General features: G+C 45.0%; 1 long non-coding RNA gene and 1 other non-coding gene across 2 annotated transcripts; one reads left to right on the top strand and one right to left on the bottom strand.

Annotated features, from left to right (window-relative positions):
- Nucleotides 1-809: 809 nt before the first annotated feature.
- On the top strand, nucleotides 810-916 carry LOC123463708. The gene has a single exon (XR_006639098.1). It is a non-coding gene; the product is annotated as a U6 spliceosomal RNA (small nuclear RNA).
- Nucleotides 917-9657: 8741 nt separating this feature from the next.
- LOC123463414 lies at nucleotides 9658-24523 on the bottom strand. The gene is made up of 5 exons (XR_006638920.1): nucleotides 24414-24523; nucleotides 12182-12236; nucleotides 11694-11767; nucleotides 10455-10722; nucleotides 9658-10304 (listed from the first exon to the last, which is right to left on the bottom strand). It is a non-coding gene; the product is annotated as an uncharacterized LOC123463414 (long non-coding RNA).
- Nucleotides 24524-24959: the final 436 nt, after the last annotated feature.

The raw sequence follows: 24959 nt of genomic DNA on the forward strand, positions 1-24959 counted from the left end.
AAAAAGAATCTGGGCCAGGTGTGGTTGTGCACACCTTAAATCCCAGCACTTGGGAGGCAGAAGTAGGAGGATCACCATGAGTTTGATGCAACCCTGAGACTACATACTGAATTCCAGGTCAGCCTAGGCTAGAGTGAGACCTTACCTAAAAAAAATGAAGACTCTAGGCTCAGAGATTAAAGGTGTTGGCTTGCAGAGCCGGTCAGCCTAGGTTTGTTCCCCAGTATCCATGTAAAGGCAGATGCACAAAGGGAAATATGCATTGGAGTTGGTTTGCAACAGCAAGAGGCCCTGCCCCACATATTCACTCTCATTCTCTCTCTTCTCTCTCTCTTCTCTTCTCTCTCCCTCCCCCAAATAAATAAATAAAATATGAAAAAAATAGAGTAGAGCATTGAGTGTGTATGTTAAAAAAGAAGAACCCTGTCAACCAAGAAACACAAGCACAAATATGTGGGCATATAGCATGTGAGGTAGCATTTCCAATGTGAAGGAGAAAAAAGTAATAAATAATTGTGTTGGAGATTTGCATTTCCAAAGAGGAATAAGATCCATCATACTCTATACAAAAATAATTACAGGCTGAATAAATACCTACAAAAAGCACAAAACTACAAAAGCGTTAGAGGAAAATTAATCTTAAGCATCTCTAAGCAAGACGCAAAACTTAGAAGTTGTAAATGAAAATAGCTGACAGATAGGACTACAGAGAAATAAAACTTCTGCACTACAAAAGATAATACCAAGTTTTAAGAGGCCAGTAACATCCAGGGAGAAAACGTTAGCAGCAACATATAAAAGATACCAAAGTGCTCGCTTCAGCAGCACATATACTAAAATTGGAATGATACAGAGAAGATTAGCATGGCCCCTGCGCAAGGATGACATGGCAATTCATGAAGGGCTCCATATATTTTGGATCCTAGCTACAGATGATTGGAGTTCTGTGTGAGTAGGAAGAAAACTCAGTAACAAAGGCCAGTAAGCTAGAAAAGAGATATAAAGGAAAGAGAAAGGAAGGGAGGGGGGGTACTTAATAGGATAGCATTGTATATATGTAAGTAGAAGAACAGGGGTGAAAAGGCCTAAGTGAGGTCAGGGGAAGAGATTGAGTAAAGAAAGGTGGAGGGAAGGCTAATCAAAATATAAGAGGATATAAATAAATCATATATAAACCTACTTTTTTGGACAATGGAAAACATAGCAGCCATAGATTGTTACTAGAAAATTTTCAGTGCCAGAGATGGGATACCTTCCAGTGAGTTGTAGGCCAGGGAGGTCCCTGATGCCCCCAAAACATTACAGGCCATTGCTGAGGCCCTTGGTTTCCCACCAGGAATAGATGGTAAGACCCTATTGTTGAAGACTCCACATACTTGGGCTGCAAGACCACCAAGAAATACCTCCTCCACGTAGACCAGCTGACAGAAAGCTGGAAGAAGCCATTTTGTATGCAGTTCAATGGGAGACAGAGAAATCACCAGTGAAGATACTCAACAGTGAACACTGCAAACCTCATTTTTGGCCTGCCAGGCCAAATGAGCCACCGTGTGCAATAGTAGCATGTCTGTCATGGTGGAAACCAACTGCCCTCTAATTGGACTAGAGGCCCACTCCATGGGAGGGAATACATCTATGATACTGAAACCTAAAACAGGGGTAGTCATGAGCCCTCAGGGTGTAACATCTGCTGCTGTCTGGCTAAATGTATATATTATGCTCATCAAACTGCCCAGTAAACACTTCTCTTAATGTTCATACCCATATATTAATGCTACTCTCACTTTTGGTAGAGAACCTTCTCTTTTCAGATGGCAGTGATCTTGGATGACTTAGAAGGCATCAAGGTGCTAGGGAGAAGCGACAAGAGTGCTCAGCATATCTCTATCACACCTTCCAAGGATCAGGGTCCATTGCAGAAGAGGTGGCAGAAAGAACTTGAGAACCAAAGGAAGAGTAGGACTCCTTACAACATGTTCCTCCAGACACAAAATGTCTTTGATATCCATGATCTCACAGTGCCTGGCATTATTGACACATGACCCTCATAATAGGAGGAAAGATCATGATATCTAAATAAAAGAGACTGATGGAGAGGGGGAGGGTAGATGATCTAGAATGGAGTTTCAATGGGGAAAGTGGGGAGGAGGGAGGGCATTACCATGGGATATTGTTTATAATCATGGAAGTTGTTAATAAATAATAATAATAAATTTTTTAAAAGATACTGAGAATATAGCTATACATCAATGGTCAAACCTTACCTTACACCTTACCTTAACAGACAACAAAAGAGAAGGGATAAAGATAGGAGAAGACTGGGGCTGGAAAGATGGCTTAGCTGTTAAGGTACTTGTTTGCAAAGCCAAAGGACCCAGGTTCAATTCCCCAGGACCCATATAAGCCAGATGCACAAAGTGGCCCATGCATCTGGAGTTCATTTGCAGCAGCTGGCAGCCTTGGCTTGTCCATTTTTCTCCCCCTCTGCCTCTTTCCCTAGCCCTCAAATGAATGAATAAACATAAAATATTTTAAACAATAAGAAAAGAAACACCAGTGAGGAGTGAACATGAAAACCAGCTCAACTTCTTTTAAACTTTAAGGAGACAAAAGTGACCATGGCAAATATCCAAGAAACATTAACAAAATCCACTGTTAGAAGTAGGATAAGAATACCCTTTATCTGCCTTCTGTCCAACATATCGTTTACATTCATGTGACCCTAGGCATAGGAAAGAAAGAGAGAAAGAAAGAAGAAAGAAAGAGATAAAAGAGAAAAGAGAAAAAGGAAGGAAGAAAGGAGGAAGGGAGGGAAGGAGGAAAGGAAGGAAGGGAAGGGAAGGGAAGGGAAGGGAAGGGAAGGGAAGGGAAGGGAAGGGAAGGGAAGGGAAGGGAAGGGAAGGGAAGGGAAGGGAAGGGAAGGGAAGGGAAGGGAAGAGAGCAGAAGGGAAGGGAAGAGAAGGGAAGAGAGCGGAAGGACAGGGAAGAGAGAGGAGGGGAGAGGAAGGAAGGGGGAGTGGATGGAGGAAGGGAAGGGAAGGGAAAGGGAAGTAGAAGAAGAGAGGGGAGGGAGACAGAAAGGAAGAAAAAAGGAGGGAAGAAAGGGAGGGAGGGAAAGAAAGAGAAGAAAGAAAGAAATATTTCCTCAAAATAATAGCAAAAGGGGGCTGGAGAGATGGTTTAGTGGTTAAGGCACTTGCCTGGGAAGCCTAAGGACCCAGGTTCAGTTCCCTAGAATCCTCATAAGCCAGATGCACAAGGTGGCGCATGTGTCTGGAGTTCGTTTCCAGTGGCTGGAGGCCCTGGTGCGCCCATTCTCCCCCCCTTCTCTCTCCAATAAATAAATAGAATACAATTTTTTAAATATTAGCCTGGGCAAGGGGCACGGCTCAGTGAGCAAAGCGATTGCTGTGCCAGCATGAGGGCCTGAGTTAGGGTCCTCGCGCCCACATGAAAGCCAGGCATGGTGTGCCCGCTGTGAGCCCGGTGCTGGGGCGGGGTGACGAGGCTTGCTGGACAGCCCGCCTAGGTCACCAAATCAGTGAGCCAAGAGTGACCGGAACAGATGCCTCATCCTGAGTCCCCACAAAAACAGTGCTCTCCTTCAGAGAAGGGAAGCAAACACCTATTTGGACACATATCTAACCTTCCCACCATCTTTTGGGTGACTGAGGCGGACACCTTTCAGATCCCCTGCTCTATTTCGTGATTCTTGGTCATAAGAATGGGAGCCGGGTTGTATCTCTGGCCCCGGGGAATGACATACAACTTTCTGACTTGCCAGGAAGATTGCAAGATGACTGCCTAAGCAGTCTGTTTTCTGGTAAAGAACAAAGACATATCAGTGTTTCTTCCCCTAAAAGGTAATCCACATGGGCTTGTCAGTGACCTGGATAAGAAAACATGCCTCCAGAAGCTCTCAGTTCTAGAGACTTCAAGAAACAGTACGAAGGCTATCTAAACATGCAGATTGGCACAGCGGCCCCTTTGGTCAGCGTCCTCTCTCATCCCCTGAAAGTCAACACTATACCATGCTCTCCCTGACCATGGTCCATTCGCACTCTATGAGAGTGTTTTCCTCTGTAATTGGGTCTCTGAATGGAAGTTCCCAGAAACAAACCAAAAAAAAAAAAAAAATTCCTGTGCTAAGGTTCGACAAAGCTGATGATTGGCTTATCCGAGCTCCTGTGATTATAAAGGGTTGGAATGCTGCACACGGATTCAGAGCCAAATTTATTTTGAACTAACTTTCTTGAGAGCTCCCTTACTAGTCAGTCCCTCATGCCTACCTCTGTATCTGACCTAATATTCTTGTGACTATTCAATAAGGTGGTTTGTTTTTAGATGTATTAATAATAGACCACTAGCTTCTACCAATCCCGAGGCTAAGGATTTCGTCAGATAACATCTGATGCCTACGCTAGTGATCTGCCCTCTTTGCTATAAACCTATCTGATGTTTCCACCAGTGTATTTGAACAGTGACTTGATTTATAGCTTCCGTTTGTTTTGTTACTATAAAAACTTCACATAACTGTTGCCATGTTGGAACGTGGTATTTGAGGAAACCTAAATCTACGCTACCCGAGGCCATAGTCACTCATATTTGGCTCCAGAATAAATGATCTCGTTTCCCTTGGAGGGGAGAGCTGCTTTTTGCGTGGATGAGTCACGGCATGGTCTCAGCCTTGAGGGCCCCCCTATTTTTCTGTAATAAACTGCTGCCTCTCCACGGTGCTGCGTGTCTTGTCTGAATTCCTTCCACGGCATTCACAAGCCCAGGGAAAGGGAGAAAGAGCCAGGGTCAGATCCAGTGACCCAGTGAGAGTAGCTTTTCCAGGAACTGAAAGTAGGTCCCTCAGTTGACTGGAGCTTTATTTTCCTAACCCCGTGACGACAGAATAACCTTTCTCTTTACAGTTATTAAAAGTGGGACTTTTGTATTCCATTGATTTCTCCTTAGAAAGTCTGGGAAGACTAAAATCACGACCTGTTATATATTTCTTGCTCCAGTCTCTTTTTTCGTCCTCTCCCTCCCACTTTCCTCCTCTATCTCTCACTGGTCATTCTCTTTGTAATTACTCACATAAATAAACTCACAAAACATTGGTGTGTGTCTTAAACAGCTTTCTCCCACTGCTGTGCAGTGTCTTTGTAAAAAAAAAATCATAAAAATAGATTCTCTTTATCTGAGATTTCCCACTCGCAAACAAGCTGTTGAGATTTTATAAGTCAGAAAAGAATAAGCTTGTGGCTGGACGAAACAGCAGACAGAAGAAGCTGACAACCGACTTGGTAAGCCCGCAGCTCACTGGGAGGCCGTGGAGAACATGCGTGGCTCCTCACGGGAGCAGAAGCTCTGTGACCCGCGGCAGTGTTGTCCCATATGAGAAACAGCTGTGACGAGACCCTGGGTCACTGAAACAACCTCTGGTGAACAGACCTAAGGGAAGCCATCTTAGGTCACTCAGCCATCTTGACATTCTCAAGGAGCCATAGGAGATTAAAGATCAGCACAGAGCATTAATTACAAGAACGAGGGTGCGGTTCCAGTCAAGGCATCTGGTGTTTGCTCTCACCCTGAGGTCAAGATGTGCTGGTATTTGGTATCTGCTTCGTACCTGGTGCTAACTGCAAAAATTCTGCTTTTGTAATCATGCTGGCTTACTTGCTTGTTCTTGCTAAAGGCGATTCTGCTTGTGCATGGAGGGGGTGGCTGGGGTTTTTGTCAGATCATTGTAAGGGAATGTGGCTTTTGCCTTTAAAAACTCACTGTAAACGTAAGCCAGGGCTGCTCTCCTCCTTGCTGTGAGGCGACAGACGTACTCGCCAGCTTAACAGACTCTCCTTGTTAATTTTTATTTGGGTGGTCTTCTGTTCATTTTTGGTCTGAGACTCATTACAGTCACCAATATGAAACTAAACAAGTATTTTTAAACAAAGATATTCACAGCTAAATGTATATGAGTACCCCCTGCCTACTGGCCAGATCCCCTTATTAGTAGTTGAGGGGCTAAGCCTATGGGTAAGAAGGGAAGATTTTCCACAGAAGAATGAGAAACTGGAAAGAGAAAAGGCATGAGAAAAGACACCATTCTCCCTACTCTCATGGCTTTCTTGTTCCAAGTTCCTGGTATGCTTAGGTTACATAAGACGCCCAGCAGCCTGGTGATAAATCACCCTTTGTTTTGTTAAATCTGACATGAATGAAGGCCTAATGCTTGTAACAAAAGTCTGAAGAATTTTGGTAGATACTACTTCAGTGAGGGAACAAACCCAATGGCATTGAGAAGCTCGCCCAACGGCAAATGAATTTCTTCCCCCAGGTCTTCTAACTCAGAAGCCACCGTCCTTTGTGCTGTATAAATAAGGACAGATGTGTCTAAGCTGGTGGCATCTGGGTTGCCAGGGAAAGAGCACCCTGTGAATCTCTTTGATGACTCTTTGCAAGGAGTCATGTAATAATCGACTTTCACTCATCATTCATCACTCTTATGTTCCCTTGGGGTTTGTCTTCTCGTTTTTCTGCTTAGGACCAGAGCTCTTTCCCCAGCCACAGCCTTGAAATCTCTGGGCCATGACAGATGAATGAAAGAGGAATTTGAGAACTTGTAAACTCATATCTCCTTTCAGACCCAAAGCCAGGCAGATTGGCTGTTGTTTACCCTGCTATTATTTGCTTGTGTTCTTAGAGGTTAGAAAACAGGTGTCCTTGCTCCAGGTGTGTGCATGCTCCCTTCCCCCATCCCTGATTCTCTGCTCTTCCCTTCCCTTCTCCTCTCTTTCCCGCCCCCTCTCTAATGTGCACCTCTTTCTCTCTGCTCTATCCCTCTCTCCTTGCCCCCTTCTCCCTTTCTCCCATTATGAAAGCAAGCGCCTAACCTCACTCCTGTCAAGTCTGCAGAAGACAAACACACTCCACTTCCTTCCCATCTTGTCTCGTACACAGGAGTTTCTAAAATGAAAAAAAAAAAAAAAAGTGTGCTGCCCCCTCCCCCTGCCCCGCTGAACAGCCTATGCATTTGAATTTTCCATATTTTGTGGAAAATAACAAGTAAGAAAGTATATACCATCCACCATCCTACCATGCACAGACGACCACTGCTAGGAATTTGGTATATTTTTTTCTCACCCTTTTTCTTCCCCATCTATTTCAGGCAAACTTGTTATTTTCTATATTACTTCATATTTTTAGTTGCTTTCTTGACCCTGATTGTTCTCATGATGTAGCCCAAACTGGCCATGAACTTGTGAGCCTCTTGCCTCAGCCTCCGAAGCACCCGGTGTATTGTCACGAGACACCATGTCTGCCATGGTTTCAAATTCTTTACAACTACAGCTTTGAAGGTAGATACCTTGAAGAATGCAGCGTAATGAAAGTGGACATTTGCACAGGGATGTTCAACACCCTACACTTATCTGCAAAGGCCAAAATGTTTATTATTAGGAGATGAGTTGAGTATTCTCTCTCCCCACCCATCCCCAAGCCAAGACATGGGAACAAGATTCAAGATCAGCCACAGGAAGTTTAAGGCTCAACCTTGAAGGCAAAAGAATGGGGCTGGAGTGATGGTTTATCAGTTAAGACGCTTGCCTGCAAATCCTAAGGACCTGGGTTCAATCCCCCAGTGCCTACATAAAGCCGGATGCATAAGGTGGCATAAGAAAATAGGGGGGCTGGAGAGATGGCTTAGCGGTTAAGCGCTTGCCTGTGAAGCCTAAGGACCCCGGTTCAAGGCTTGGTTCCCCAGGTCCCACGTTAGCCAGATGCACAAGGGGGCGCACGCGTCTGGAGTTCATTTGCAGAGGCTGGAAGCCCTGGCGCGCCCATTCTCTCTCTCTCCCTCTATCTGTGTCTGTCGCTCTCAAATAAATAAATAAATAAAATTAAAAGAAAAGAAAATAGGGGCTTGTCAGTGTGGAGGTGGCTTGGGGCACGAGACCCAGCCGTGGTGCCCCAGCACGCATCCGGATCAGATGCTCCCGGGCATGGCCGGCTGTCTTCCCCACGCCCTGTCTTCGCAGTTCTTACCATTCCCACCCCAAGCCCTCCTACTTCACCATAGATTCAGAACCTGCTGAAGATAAGGTTGCTTCCAAACATCACTGTTGTTAATTTTGAGTAAAATTTAGGATGATGAGAACAGTTGAGAAGAGAGTTTTATAAAATTCCAAACAAATAACTGGACTATAGGTGACAGAGGAACCCTAGTAGGATCAAAAGTCAGCTTCATCTCTCCCCACTTTAAACTGCAGATGTCTCTCAATGGGTTTGTAGTTGGATGAGAACAAACACATGATAGAAACTTGTTAATGAATACGTATAGAGAAAGATGACAGGGAATGTCTCTGGGCCCCATCCCAAAACAGTCTACAGGTTTTAGAAGTCTAAAAGGGTTCTTACCAGTAGAAGAGCTATCTCATGTACAGTCCTTAGAAAGACTATGGTCTAGATGTTCAATGATTCATTCATGATCTAGACATTGTCTTTCAATTGTCTGTCCTTACAGTTCTGAGAATGGAACTGCATCAGATGTGGGAGGATGGATGGGTTGTTGGTGGGTAAGTGACGGGTGGGTGGATGTATGGACAGATGGACAATACAAAATCCTTCCAATGCTTTAATTCCATTGACCCCCATTCTCCACATTTTTTTGTTGGATTATATTTTAGTCAGTACCACAGTGTTTTATCGTTGTTGTTTATGTGATCAATATCAACTTAAAGTTCTTCATGTATTTTCCCAGAAACAAAATGCTCTGCTTCATTTATCTCTTATTTGTGCAATATACACGCACATGTATGATGGGTTGAGGCAACTAAACTCCTTCCAGAATCCTATGAATGAAATCTACTGAAGTCAGATGGAACTTTCATGGGAAGAGGTTTGGAGGAGGAAGGTTATTATAATACTTGAAAAAGTCATATATTGTGTTATACAGTATGGTATTGATTAATTTCTATGATGTTTACATTGCTTCATTGGTGGAAGAAAGGAATAGGGAAACACATCAGGCGAGTCTGTAGATGAGAAGGGGTCTGTGGAGACACCCCAAGGCCCAAGAGGGTTAGTCATGCCACATAATACTGGTCATTCCCGACCGTAGGTCCCTGGAGACTGGGACATCAGAGTAACGTCCCAATAATAACACCAGTGACATGCCCGTGAGAGTCCTCCATAGTTATGAGTTCTCTGCTGAGAAGATGCAGTTTCCAGCACTACAAATATTGTCATCCCCGCTCACAGCCTTCTGAAAAACCTGTCTAGAGCCTTGCTGTTTGTGCATATTCAACCTCAATTAATGCAAATGAGCCGCTTGGGTAGGGTGGCAGTGGCCTTTCCTCTGCTGACTCTGAAGCTGGAGTCCTAGCAGTGACGCGATTTCAGGAGTGGCAGTGACAAAGTAGAGCTGAACCCGGTCTTCCCCTGACAAGCCTCTATCTGAAGACATGGCACAAGAGGCTGGGATCTGAGTCTTGTATTTTAAAATGAGGGCGTCAGGTATCCTAAAATCAACACGCTCAAAGTTATGTTGAAGCCATACTTCCTTTCTACAAAAAAAAAGAAAAGAAGAAGAAGAAGAAGAAGGAGGAGGAGGAGGAGGAGGAGGAGGAGGAGGAGGAGGAGGAGGAGAAGAAGAAGAAGAATTTAGTGACAACGGCAGCACTTACGTCTCATGGCTGGGATAAAACACCCAACCAAAAGCAGCGGATGGAAGGAAAGGGAAGCTTCACCATGGCGGTGAGGACACGGCACAGCGGACAACTGGGTGCCATGGCTTGTCACAGCATCAGAGGAACGAAGTCGTCCAAGGGAGCTAGCTCTGAACACCCAGTGAGTGGGACTAATAAACCTCATAGTCTGCCCATCCCCCAGTGCCGCACCTTCTTCCAGCAAAGCTCCAGCTCCCAAACTGCCACCAGAGGGGGCCCAAGTAGTCAAAAGATGGGAGGTTGTGGGGACATTTCACATTCAAACCACTACAGAAATTTTCATACATACACATGGTATATTTTGTTCATAACCATCTCTTGTTACCTTCTTTTTTGTCACCCTTTCCCCTGTCTTCTTCCACCGAGTCCTTCTTCTTTTCCACTAGTGTCCCTTCTACTTCGATATCTTTTTCTTGCCCTCCCTCACCATCCATGAGGGAATGCTGACGAGCCCAGTCTTGCGCAGGTAATGACAGCTGCTGCCAGGTCAGGAATGCAATGGCCACTTCGTGTCTGGAAGACAGTGTCCCAAATCACTCCTCCCTGTTTTCTGGCTCTTCCATTCTTTCTGCCTCCTCTTCTGCCGTGAGTCTTCAAGTGCATAAGAGGGATAGATGTCATTTAGCACTGAGCACTCATCAGAAACTTATGCTCAGCACTTTGACAAGTTCTGGGTCTCCCCACTCATCCCCACCAACTGCGAAAAGAAGCTTCTCTGACCAAATGTGAGAGCACACGTACCTGTGGCATCAACATGAATGCTTAGATGTCCATCTGGTGGACACCACACACCCTTTAGGCAGGACAGCAGTAGTAGCATAGCCACATTTTCTATGGTGAGAGGAACAATGGCAAACTCATGCCCAAGGTGAGAGCTGCCTGAAGGCCTTAAGGCCAGTTCAATGAAGGTCTCTGCCTTTCCTGGGTCGTTTCCATCTTCATAAATAAGGGCTAAACAAAGAGCCTCCTTGACCAGACTTCAGATGAGGCGCTTCTCAAAATATCAACCCTGTTGGTGTAAGTTAATATTTGTTCTGGGCTAGCCAGAAAGTCAGGCACCCATTCTTAATATGAGTTTTATTAACACATTCAAACATCAGAACAATCCTACCACATACATGCTCCTCTGATCCCCATTTGAAACCTCGGCAAGGTTGAGAGTAGCTTACCTAAGGTCAACTGCCTAGGAAGTGCCAGGAATTACCCTGGAAGTATCAATCGTGGCTTCTTACTGCAGAGCCCGTGACCTCGAGCCGCACCCAGGACCGCACTCTACATGAGCCGGCCACCTGCACTACCCCCACTGACGGGGTCAACTGTCTTGAATTCATCCTGGTCGCCACAAACATGCCAAGGATGGGCAAAGTCAAGAGAAGCCACCTCCTCGGTCCCCAGACGGGTGTCCCTGCGCCCTGCTACTCCTCCACTGCCAGGCCTCCCCGCCCAGTGACTTCTTCGCTAATGAGGGCGTTCACATGAGCAGAGAAGGACAAATGTAAGAGATCGACAGTACCATTTAAAAATGTACAAAGCTGGGCTGGAGAGATGGCTCGGCGGTTAAGAAGCTTGCCTGTGAAGCCTAACAACCCAGGTTCGACCAGTACCCACGTAAAGCCAGATGCACAAGGTGGCGCCTGTGTCTAGGGCTCGTTCGCAGTGGCTAGAGGCCCTGGTGTGTCTATTCTCTCTGTCTGTCTCTCTTCTCTCTATCCCTCTCTCTGTATTTGCAAATAAATAAATATTTTTTTAAATATTGACCTGGAAGATGGCTTAATGTCTGGAGTTACAATGGCTGGAGACCTGATATACCAATTCTATCTCTCTCTCTCTCTCTCTCTCTCATTCTCATTCTCATAAAAAAAACAAAAAAAAAAAAAAACATGCAAAGTAGAAAGAGTTCAATTCCTGGGTCAAGGCAAACTGTATGAAAATTCATCTGACATTAAATCTTGTATCAAAGTGATTATCTTAAATATTAACCTTCTGGGTCCTCCCTCCTCTTCTAGCATGAAGCTCTTTTATGCTTATTAGTTCACGGAGAGGGAAAGGGAAACCTATAAAGAAAGAAGCAGAGAAATATTATTTATTAATATTTGCCTGGCTCTGATGCTTTCAAAGCCTATGATGTTAAAGACATGGAAATTGCTCTCTGCTTACACAAAATAGTTCTTGGAACACATCTTGAAGAGTAAGGCTATGCAGGAGCTGTACAAACAAAACAAGGAAGTGTGTGGTATGGTGTTTAGACCAATGAGGAAAGGCCAAGTTGGGTGGCAGAGATCTTATCCAATACCCATAAAATCGGATTATGTTCCCAGAATTTAAATGTAATCCTAGTGCAGGAAGAAACCTCACAGTAGCTGAGATTAAATTTTTCCACCCCTGTGAAACAGGAGTCAGGTCGGGTTTTCAAAAATACACTAGAAGTTGTTTTTCTTGTACACTTAAGCTTCTGAGCCGAGTCATACCTGGAAGATACCTACAACAGAGTTTCAATGGCCGGCTTTGGTTCCAGAGGAACTCCTGGGAAAGGACAAAAAAATAAGAAGGTTATAGTGGCAAGTTTGGGAAGGTTCTGGACCTCCAAAAGGACAAGCCACACTTCCCTGCCAAGTCAGCTCAAAAGAAAGGACAATTTGTCTCTTTGCGGACATCCCCCCGGCAGGAACGTCAACAATTTCGAAACACTGCTTGAGGAAAGGTCCAAGATGTTACATAAAGTTCCAAGCCAGTTTTCAGCCCAAGGCCCAGTCCTAACACTGAAGTTGCTCTATGACTGTACTGGGAATTTCTCTTCTCTGAAAAGGAAGGCACCTGGCCACTGGGTACCATTGTTCACTTCTCTCTTGAGAGATGTTCCATGTGCCTACCAACGTATCTGTGCCCAGTCTAGTCAAAATACCAAATGTTCTGCTTCATGAGCCTGTATCCAAGTTCATGCACACAGGAGCTCAAGTGATGCCTGGGAGACAGGCTGAGGAAGAAGAGCAAGACAGGGACACGCTGCACTAAGAGTAGGTTCTCGAAGTTATGGAGATGGTTCCTCCGTTGGCAAAGTCCTTGCCATACCAGCATGAAGATCTGAGTTCTTGGACTGTAGCAGCCACATAAATGCCAAGGGATGAGGGCCTATGATCCCAGTGTTCAGGAAGCAGAAACAGTCAGATTCCCCAGGCAAGCAGGCTAGCTAGATTAGCCAAGTCTGTGAGTTTTGGGTTCCAGTGAGAGGCCCTCTCTCAACAAAGAAGGTAGAGAGAGATCAGGAAAAAGAGACAGTGTTGACCTCCAGCCCCACATGCCTACGTACACATATGCACGCATATGCACACACACTCCCACATACAAGTGCGCCTACACACATGCAACCACATATCTACACACACACACACATCCTCACATACGTACATTCACACTCAAGACAAAAGCTCCTTTGGTGGCAGATGTTCCTGAGTACAATGGGCAGTGGTTGATGCGGCGATGCGTAGCTGGCAAAACTGCTGAGAGTAAGTGAGCCAGTGTGAGCTCAGCTTCAAGCAGACCATCTGAACCTCCCCTCCAAGGCTCGGGGATCCTCATACAGAAAGGTGAGGAAGCTTGTGAGAGCCGGAGGATGGGGAGCAGGTGGTCCTCTAGATACAGCATGGCCGTGACCCTCAGGAACTCATGGCAGCTGTGGTTTCCTGCACAAGACTGAGACTGTCGCCACTTCGCCAAGGGTGGGGCTGGTATATCTGACACCACACACCTACCAGAGTGGCAAAGGGGTGACGCCCGCGTCAGTGGCAGAAGGACGCATCAGTAGTTAGCCACTGGCAAGTTGCCCATTCCATAGCAGCGAACCTTCCACCCGTGATCATGAAAGCAACTCGAATTTAACTCAGTGGGTTAATAAAAAGGGGGGCATGAGAGTAAAATGGAGTTAATGGAGAAGAAGGGTGTTAATGGGAGGTAAGGGAGGTGAGAATGGGTAATTGCAGGGGAATCAAAATGTACTATGTACATGGATGAAAATGTCAAAAATAGAATGAATTAATTTTAAAGATACTATAGCTCTCCGTATATGGCTGTATAGTTTTGCATATATATAGTTATAGTTATGCACGTTTTGTTGGATAAATGAAGGGAACCATTTCCTTTGGCATTTCTAGAAATACAAAGATAAAAGTAAAGTAAATTTAAAGCAGCTCAGTCTCTAGGTTTGGGCCTGTCATGTACACAGCAGCTGCTATTCCAGTAAGCCTTGCCATTTGATTTATGTTCATGTACAACAGTAATTGGGAACTGTTTTCTTAGTTTCATTATAGCTGCTGATAAAAATTAAAATTAAAAATTAAAGTTTCTCTCTCCTTACTAAGATTTCTATCTATATGACTTAGCAGTTAAGGCACTTGCCTGCAAAGTCAAAGGGCCCAGGTTCAATTCCCCAGTACTCACACAAGGCATATGCACAAGGTGGCACGTGCATCTGGAGTTTGTTTGCAATGACTAGAGGCCTGGATGTGCCCATTCTGTCTGTCTGTCTGTGTCTCTCTCTCTCTCTCCCTCCCTCTCTCTCTCTCTCTCTCTCTCTCTCAAATAAATGAATAAATAAAATATTTTATTTTTTTCTATCTATTTATTTACTTGCTTATTTTGGGGCAGCTGGGGGGTAATCATGGTCTCTTGTCACTGAAAATGAATGCCTGCCTAGCTTTACAGGGCTGCCTGTGGAATCAAACCTGGGCCAGCAGGTTTTGTAAACATGTGCCTTGAACCACTGATCTATCTTCCCAGCCCCAGTTCCTCTCTTTGTAATGCCTGGAAGAAAAAAAAGGCTCTTGACATTTCTTTGCAAATCCAGGGATTGGCAGAAAGAGCAATGGGTGTGCTGCACTGCATGGCCCCAGCTCAGCTACCTACTAGGAATTTGCATTGTCACACAAGAGCCCCAGGTGATTCAGAAGGCTCAAAAAAATAAGTGTGGGGCTGGAAAGATGACTCATTGGTTAAGAGCATTTCCTGTGCAAACACGCAGACCTGCAAGACCACTGAAGTTTGATCACCAGGAGCCACATTAACAGCTGTGCATGGCCCTGAACCTCTGTAATCCCAGTCCTGTAAGGGAGCAGACAGCCATGAAATGCTGGATCTCCAGCACGCTCCAGGATCAGTAAAATACTCTGACTCAAATAAGAGCTGTGCCAGATGTGGTGGCGCACGCCTTTAATCCCAGCAGTTGGGAGGCAGAGGTAGGAGGATCGCCATGAGTTCAAGGCCACCCTGAGACTACCAAGTGACTTCCAGGTCAGCCTGGGCTAGAGTGAGACCCTACTTCAAAATAAATAAGAGCTGTTCTGTTAAACACACCCCACCACAGGAGAACACATGGGCACACACATACGCACGCAGGCACACGCTCGTGCACGCAAAAGAAGTGTGAAAAGCAAAGGAGCCAGGCTTAGGCTTCTGAAAGAGTGTGAGACCCCCTCAAATGCTGCAACAGGAAGGACTCCCCCACTTGCAGCACTTGCAGTCAGACGTGCAGCAGGGAGAGAAGGCAGGCCCCCACGTCAGTCTGATCAGTTGGTTGCATCATTGACCTTAAGAGGCACTCAGTAAATTTTCTTGAGAGCTTTGCTAATTTTCTCTGGAGCCTCATGCTATGTTCTACCTGGCTCTTGACTTCCTCATTTGTGACACCAGGGCAATGATGTTAGTAATGGCATTCAATTCCTAGGGTAGCTGTAAGGATTTGATGAAACAAAATACATCAAACCTTTAGAATACTGAAATGTTCAATAAGCCCTCCATAATGTTAGCTACTGGCATGTTTGTGTGTGTGTATACATCTATGTGAGCATGAGTGTTTGCATGTGCGTGTGCACACAGTCACACATGGGCGTGCCAGAGGTTGACATGGATGTCTTGTTCAGTCCCTCTCCACCCTACTGATTGAGAAAGGATCTCTCACTAAACCCGGAGCTCATTACTTCATCCATGTAGTCTAGCTAGCCTGCCTGCCCGCCTGTCTCTGCCTCCAGCACTGGGATCACAGGCACCCACAACCACACCCGGCTTCACACATGGGTACTGGGGAGCCAAACTCAAATCCTCATGCCTGCACAATAAGCTTTTCCCTCTGAACTCTCTCTCCAGCCCTTTGGCTACCAGCATTTTTCAAGAGGAAATGCCTTTCTGCTTTGATACCGGACAAAGATGCCAAAACCATATTGGTGATTCCTTCTGTGTTCTCCCTTTCAGCTGAACACACAGGGACAGGGGAGACAGAGCTGTTAATCCCCATGACAGACCCATGACAGGAGGCAAGCCGTGAGCACCTTCTAGAGAAGAATGGACTAAGTCACTATTTCCCAAACTTTATCCACTCCAGAAGCTTCACCTTTATTCTTTTTAAATCCATCTTCAACAAACTGTGCTCTGATCAGATCTGAGGCCTTCCACTCAGGGAGAAATTCATGCGTGGTACTGAAAACCTAATCAAAAGCTTATGGCTGAGAAGGTCATAAGACCTAAGGGGGAAATTATTACTGTTGTCTTCTAAATGGATACATTATGCCCACCTAACTGCCCTCCTCTAAATGCTTATGTTTATTGCCGTATATTAGTCCCACTCTCACTTTTGGTTAGAGAAGCTTCTCTTTTCAGATGGTGGTGACCACTGAGGAGACTCAAAAATTACCAAGGTGCTGAAAAGAAGTGACATCTCTATCTCTCCCTCCAAGGCTCAGACACCATTGCAGAAGAGGTAGTGGAAAGAACGTAAAAAGCCAGGGCTGGAGAGATGGCTTAACAGTGAAGCCTAAGGACCCATGTACTGCTCTCCAGGTCCCACATAAGCCAGATGCAGAAAGTGATGCAAGTACACAAGATTGCATATTTGCACAAGGTGGTACACACATTGCAGTGGCTGGAGACATATGTGTGTGTGTGTGTGTGTGTGTGTGTGTGTGTGTGTTAAGAGTCAAAGGAAGGGGAGGAGCACTTACAATATTATCTTCCAGGCACAAAGTGGCCATTTCATGACCTTATAGTGGCTGATGTTACCTGCATACAACTAGCATAATAGGAGAGGGAAAATGATGACATCACATGGAAGACAAACTAATTGGGAAGAAGGGATTCAGTGGAGGGGGGAACCCAGTAGGGGAGAGGGGTAGTGGGGAGGACACTATGGTCATGGTATATTTTCCATATGTATGGGGTCTGTCAATAAAAAGGGTCTAAAACACACTTCAATATACTACTCTCATGTGCTACTTTTATTTAAACCCATAAACAGTGAACTTGCCCTTTTGAAAGTCACATCTTTAGGCAATAAATACCATCTATGAAATAGGTAGTTTAACATGAGAGTTATATTTCTTTCTGACTCACAATAAAGCAAAAACCACAACTATGGGAATAAATGCGTTCACACATGCATAAAAATGTTACTAGAACTCCAGGGTGTCTCTTGGTTCCTATGTTAGCATTTTATTAGCTCCAAGCTGCTGCGTTAAATGTTTTGACATCAAATCTCTCCAACCATGTGATCGGTACAAAACTTTTGCTTTGGGCCCATTCTACCCAGCTGAGTCCCAGAGCCACCCCATGATTTGCCCAAGGTGGCACAGAGTAGACAGAAGATCAGGTCCCTGCTGTCCCATCATACAGATAGCAGGAGCGTGCTTGCTGTCCACAAAAGCATATGGCTGGCAATTGTGCCCACGAGTCTCTACTCCTGTCCTCCATGCTCAGAGACTTGTGCGTTCTTGTTGTTTGGAATCTGCTGTGGTTTGAAGGTGAAATGTGCCCTCATAGGCTCATGTATTGAAACGCTTGGTTGCCAGCTGGCGGAGCTGTTTTGGGAGTTGTGATAACTCAAGAGGTAGAGCCCCCATGCAGGAAGGGTGTCACTGAGGTCTGGCTGGAGGTTTCATGACCCGATCGTGGTACTTCCTGTTCACTGCCTCCTTCCCGTCTAAGGGTGCAATGTGACCAGTCACCTCCCTCCTGCCTCCATGCCTGGAATTGTGACCCAGAATAACCCGTTCCTGCCTTAATTTGCTCCTTGTCAGGCGTGAGCAGTGAGTAAGTAACTAACATAACATCTAGCATGATTGCTGAAGTCATGCAGCAGAGCTACAACTGCTTATCACAGCTCTCATGTCTGCACTTTCCACACAGGGTGGTGGGATCACAGCTCTCACTTCTGCGCTTTCCACACTGGGTGGCGGGATCACAGCTCTCACTTCTGCACATTCCACACTGGGTGGTGTGATCACAGCTCTCACTTCTGTACTTTCCACACTGGGTGGCAGGATCACAGCTCTCACTTCTGCACTTTCCACACTGGGTAGTGGGATCACAGCTCTCACTTCTGCACTTTCCACACTGGGTGGTGTGATCACAGCTCTCACTTCTGTACTTTCCACACTGGGTGGTGTGATCACAGCTCTCACTTCTGCACTTTCCACACTGGGTAGTGGGATCACAGCTCTCACTTCTGTACTTTCCACACTGCGTGGTGGGATCACAGCTCTCACTTCTGCACTTTCCACACTGGGTGGCGGGATCACAACTCTCACTTCTGCACATTCCACACTGGGTGGTGTGATCACAGCTCTCACTTCTGTACTTTCCACACTGCGTGGTGGGATCACAGCTCTCACTTCTGCACTTTCCACACTGGGTGGCGGGATCACAGCTCTCACTTCTGCACATTCCACACTGGGTGGTGTGATCACAGCTCTCACTTCTGCACTTTCCACACTGGGTGATGGGGAGCACTTATTTCACAGTCATCAGACTCTCATGTAACAGAAGCTGTGGGTTGACTCTTTCGATCCTACTTGGCCCAAAGTGTCTTTCAAAAGATGTGCCTATGAACCTGAACCTTTCTTAAACACACTACAGTACCTTGAAATAGATATTTGAGCATGTTTCTCTGACCGCCTCCAGCCCGGGCTTTATTTTTATTTATTTTTTTTTCTTTTCCATCTTTGTTTTTTTTCTGCAAATTATCTAGAGACATCATAGAGACTCCTGACAACATCAATTAATGTATAAGGAAGGAGAACAATCGGCCCTGTCTCCCTGCTCCATTTCACAGTCGACGTGAGAATGGGTCACGAGGTTGCCTTACCCATTCAGCTCCATTGAGACAAGGGCCAGATGCAGCAAGGGTACCACAGTTAGATGTGGCATCTTGCAATCCTCACAAAAGAGGGTATCTAGTCTACAAGGTCACCCCACAAAAAAAAATAGTTTTCAGCTGTGCTCATCTGAACCATACATTGTCAATCAGGCAATATTATCCCCTAGGGCCACAATAAAAGGGTCTTAGAAGCAAAACTATCTTAAGTACCACTACCTACAGAAAAAAAAAAAAAGCCAATCTTCAGTGTGTCATGTCTCTAGTCAGAGAGAAATTTAATTTAGTTTTGAGTAATTAAATTAATAATTTAATTTTTTCTTGAGTGTGTAATAATAGAAAGTTAATGAATACCAGTCTAAACAAAGTAAAAATTCAAATAATGCTTCTCTTTTGTCCTAGCAATATGATTTCTATTATGTATCCTGAAAAAAACAGTCACCTAGAGAAGCAATAAAGTTGCTAAGTGCACCATCACTTTTAATAATAAAACATCCTAAATATCAATCAATTGGAAATGATTCAATAAACTATGGTGCATCTGGCTTTATGAAATCCTAGAAGGAAATGAGATAAGTTACAATGAGAAAAATTAACTTACAGAGGCCTGCAAGCCAAATCAATGGCTAGGAAGACAACCTGAAGAGTATTGTGAATCCTCAGCATGAGGGTAATTGATTCCAGAATATCCAACTGGTTCCAAGGTTATCAAATTCTCCACATGCTCAATAGTTCATTTGCATAGAACCTAGGCACACACACCCTCTCATTTACATTAAATCATCCCTGGATGACTAACAAAGCTTAATATAATATAAATGCTGTGTAAATAGCTGATATTCTGTGTTGTTTAGGAAGCAATAACAAGAAAAAGGCTACAAATATTCAATGGAGATGCATTGGGTTATTTTTGGTGTTTTTTTTTCAAATTATTGAGTTCAATCTACAGACTTGGGAGCTGTGGAGACAGAATATATGTATAAACTGTATATATACATGATCATATTTGCATCACAATAATTCCAGTCAGCTCTTTGTGTTTGTATATGTGCACTGGCATATGCAAATGTACAACAAAAGTCAGTGGGCAACATGCCCAAGTGATAAACCCAGTTACATGAGTCATAGGTTGGAAGGTCAGGGCTGTTTGTGCATTGCTTTCCATGTGCTCCTTTCTGCCTTCTGAACAACAACAACAAAAAAAAAAAATAGAGTCATAAATAACTCTTACAAGTAAGAATAAAAAGTACATATTTTTTTAATTATTTATTTATTTATTTGAGAGCGACAGACACAGAGAGAAAGACAGGTAGAGGTAGAGAGAGAGAATGGGCGTGCCAGGGCTTCCAGCCTCTGCAAACGAACTCCAGACGCGTGCGCCCCCTTGTGCATCTGGCTAACGTGGGACCTGGGGAACCGAGCCTCGAACCGGGGTCCTTAGGCTTCACAGGCAAGCGCTTAACCGCTAAGCCATCTCTCCAGCCCAAAAGTACATATTTTTTGTAAGAAATCTGGGAAGATTTCTTAGCTGGTAAGACCACTTGCTACTTAAACATAAGAGCTTAGGACAGCCATAGTTTCATTCCCAGGACCCACATAGGAAGCTGGGCATGGCCATGCAGGTCTGTAACCCAGTCCTCCAGGGGTGAGAATGGAGGTTCTGTGGCGCGTGCTGATCAACAACAGCGACTCACAGGTAAGGGAGAGACACCACCTCACGAAACCAAAGAGAACATGTGACATCTGCTCCGGCCTCCACGTGTGCACGCACACCATCTGCACAAACGTGCATATGCACTCGTATGTCACATCACACGCTACACCATACATATGCTACTTACATACAAACACATACCAGAAGAAAGAAAAAAGAGGGAGCGGGGGGTGGGATAGAAGGAGGGAGTGAAGAAAGAGGGAGAGAGGGAGGGAGGGAGGAAGAAAAGGAGAGATGAAAGATGGGAGGAAGGAGGGGAAGGGAAGGGATACCTGCTTCATTCACCTAAAATTAGAAAATACTTCCTTATCTGAAGAAACAGATTTTTTTTTCAGCCCTGAAGAAAACATCTGTCACCAGACTTCTAATAAAACTGGAAATCAAAAGCTCGTGTGTACCAGGTGAATTAAAATTTTATCTTTTCTATCAAATGGTAGAAAAATGACATAAAGATATGCCAAGCCTTTGGAAAAGTAATTTCCTAAGTTCTGAAGTTAAAAACATCAATAAATAAAAAGCAGAGAGAGGTGGATCTTAGTAGCCGAAAAGTGAAATCCTGGTTAAGTTTCCCTTCTAGAAGGTGGTTTTGACAGATATGCATAAAAATGTAGATGAGAGTATCTTCCCACCAGCAATCACAATTCTGGTCACACAGAGATGCTTGTGTTGCTGCATGCTTTTCAAAAGAGGAAAATTAGAAAGCACTCAAAAGTCCATTAGCAGAAAGTAGGGAGCTCCTTGGGAAGAGACCGGATCCAGGGAGACGCGGACGGGAGATGGAAAGCGGAGGCCGGGCTTGCACAGGAAGTGCTCGCAGCCACTGGGCCTCCTCCGCGGCCTCATCAATGGCCCTGCGGTGCCTGTGGGTCAAGGGCTTCCGCACAGCTTGGACTCCACCTCAGACTCCCTCACAGGCTGCCGTGGAGGCGACCCCTGGGGCTTTTTCTGGACTGGCTGGTGGATGACAGCATCTGCTGGGCTCAAAGCCCTGGTACTTCGCAGGCTGGTCGTCGGAGTGAGCCTGTCCTTGCCACGTGGGCCTCCATTGAGGGTACTCACAGCGGACAAGTCGGCCTTCTGCAAGCAGTAAGGCAACAACAGAACCAGCGGACTAAACGAGGTGGAAGTCACGCTTTCTATGATTGGATCTCAGAAGCGACATGTTATTGCTCTTTCTATGTCTATCTGCTGGATGTAAGTCCCTCGGGTTAGCTCATCCTTTGTTACATGACAGACGTTATCTACCATGGCCAGCCACTTTCCTCGTTGTATTTAAAAAGAGAAAATAAAGAGAAGAACAGAGAGGGCATTTTGTCAATGTGTTGGTGCTTTCAAACCAAAGTGGCAAGAAAAAAAAAAAGCAGGCTGGGGTGGGGATAGAAATGTTGATTTTTCAAGTCATCTCAAAAAACAAAATTCTCATACACACTCTGTGTGTCTTGTATGTGTCCTGATAGGACTGACTTGAATTCTGTCCAAAAACCAATTTTCCGCTTGCTCATCCTGAGGAAGATTAAGAAAACAAAACCTTGCTTTATAAATAGTATAACATGGCATCTTTCAACCAAGGAAAGTGAAACATGGGGTTTGAGAAGAATCCTTTGTTATTTCACAAACAGCAGGAGGTTGGGACAAAAAACAAAAACGGATTTTTTGATGTCTGATTTCTCTTCATCTGTAAACCTTCCCCTCCTACGGAAATTCATAGGTTTCTGGTTTTCTTTCCTTTTAGTCATCAAACTTCATTCCCCCATTGTGTATTTGTTTGAGGGTATTTTCTTTTTTTGCTTCTAAACTTAATGAGGCTGTTCCTGTGCTTCGTGTCCCGAGTCTTCTCTCAAGTTAGCCCTCCGCCTCTAGCACTCCTCCCTCCACCTGCTCCGCAAGCTCCGAGCCCGACCAGATCTGCCTACGAACCAGCGCGCGTATTTTGTGTTTTGTCATCATCTCAAAACATCTGAAACTTTTTTTTATCTTTTTGATATAGAATAGGCGCAAGGGTAGCTTTTTATAGGTAAGTCAGCCAGGGCCAGAGACCCCTGGAGAACATGGCTGCCGCCTTCCCTTGCCTGGAAGGACTAGAGCCACATCTGATCCAGTTTCGTTCAAGATGGCTGCAGGCAACAACTCAGCAGCAGTGTTCTTGTTTCTTCTTCTTCAGGTTTTCTCTGGCTCAACACACCTGTGCACTGACCCTGCCTGAGTCAGCCTTTAAAAATATATATATTTATTTATTTGAGAGAAAGAGAGGACAAAGCAGAGGGAGAGAATGGACACACCCAGGTCCTCTAGCCATTGTAATTAAATGTCAGAAGCATACGCACCCCCTTGTGCATCTGGCTTACGTGGATCTGGGGAATCGAACCCCGGGGTCCTGAGGCTTCGCAGGCAAACACCCTAACCGCTAAGCCATTTCCCCAGCCCTGAGTCAGCTGCTTGAGTCTACCAACCAATCAGATCTCTCCCTTCCACACCTGAGTCTGATGATGAGGCTCGTCCTGATTGGATGCTTGATCCGGAACTGGGCCTGGCACTCGGGTATAAATCTCGTCTTCTTCCTCCTCTGAATCCCTCTGGCCACACACGTGTGTGTGTACATCTCCCTCCGTCTCCTCTCTCAGTCTTCTCTGACACCACATGTGAGTGGAATCTTGTGGCTTGGGCTCTCCTGCTTTGTGTGTGTGTGTGTGTGTGTGTGTGTGTGTGTGTGTCTGTCTGTCTGTCTGTCTGTGTCCTCCTCAGAAAGAAGCTTCTACCCCAGAGCTATGAAGGGAAATTTTCTCCATCTTCCCTCTTCCTTCTGAGCCAGGCTAGGAAGGACTCGGAGAACAACTTCTGGCTTGGCCTTCCCTGCTAGGCTTCCCTTTGGATCCTGTCCCTAAAATAAGCCTTATAATTCTTTGAGTCCATGTCTTCAATTCTTTGCTAGGTGAGACAAGGACCCAATAACTGGAGTCTACAGGTTCGGGATATCCTGCATCTTTTATGGATTCTTATCCCCCTCCCTGGACCCAGAATCCTACAGTACTTGCCTTCAGATTCTGTCTCTAAAGCTTAGATCTTGTTCTTCCATACCGCTGAGCCATCACCCCAGCCCCTACGAAGTAAACAGGTATCTTAGTCTGTGCAATTTATTTTCCAGTCAATAGGAGTAGTCCTTTCTCACTTGGTTGTTGTTTGAACTCAGTTAACCCAAAACACAACCATTATCTCATCACAGTCCCTCAAAAATAGCATTCATTTCTGTTGGTCCACTTGCCTCCTGAGTTTTGCCTTATAATCAGATGCTACATAAGAGAAATGAGTATGGATGAATTAATGATATCACAAGTAAAGGATGTCATACAAGCCCGTGTGTATCATCACTGCTGTCTACCTTTTATAGCATAAACCACACTCATTCAATACATAACTCCACACGACAAAAGGTCCACCAAAAAAAATAAAGATGAACTTGGCGCTGGGGAGATGGCTGAGCAGTCCAAGGTTGTCGCTTGCAAAGCCTGCCAGCCTAGGTTCAACTCCCCAGTACCCACATAAAGCCAGCCAGATGCATCAAAGTGATATCTGGAGTTTTCAGTGACAAGACGCTCCTAATGTGTCCATCTCCTCTGCCTCTCTCTCTCCCCCTCCCTCTCTCTCTCTCTCTCTCTCTCTCTCTCTCTCTTTCTCTCTGTCCCCTTATGAGGCAGTTATTAAACATATTCCCAGAACATAAACACTAGAGTTAATTGAAAAGATTCTTGTCCTGAGAACGCAACCGTTGCTTTCACTGAGAGGCTCGTTTTCTTTCTTTCTCTTATGTCATTCATCATTGAGCTCAAATTAATCTCCCAAGAAAGAGAACTCGTACCTGAAAGTTAGCTGGTATTTCCTTCTTATAAGAGCCACACAGAGCAGATAGAAATCGGCCTGTCCGATTACAGAGTCACCATTATTGGTACTTTGTTGCAAGCCTTTGATGTTCTCTTTCAGGGTCAGCAACTTGCAACCACAAACTGAATCTGGCCTTCCTCCTGCTTTTGCAAATAAACTTTCGTTGGAAGACAACCACCCCCACTAGTTCACATGCTGTCTATGACTGGTTTTGCACTACAGTGCAGAAAGAAGTTATTTCAACAGAAACCATCTGGGCTACAAAGGCAAAAATGTTTATTATCTGGTCCTTAGGAGAAAAAAAATTTTTTCAACTTCTGTTCCAGTTAAAAAGTCATTGCAGGCCAGGCGTGGTGGCGCGTGCCTTTAATCCCAGCACTTGGGAGGCAGAGGTAGGAGGATTACTGTGAGTTCAAGGCTACCCTGAGAAAACAGAGTGAATTCCAGGTCAGCCTGGGCTAGAGTAAGACTCTACCTTGAAAACAAAAACAAAACAAAACAAAAAGTCACTGCAGGGTTGGGG

Source organism: Jaculus jaculus, chromosome 9 (genome assembly GCF_020740685.1).
Source record: "Jaculus jaculus isolate mJacJac1 chromosome 9, mJacJac1.mat.Y.cur, whole genome shotgun sequence".
NCBI classification, from domain to species: Eukaryota; Metazoa; Chordata; class Mammalia; order Rodentia; family Dipodidae; genus Jaculus; species Jaculus jaculus.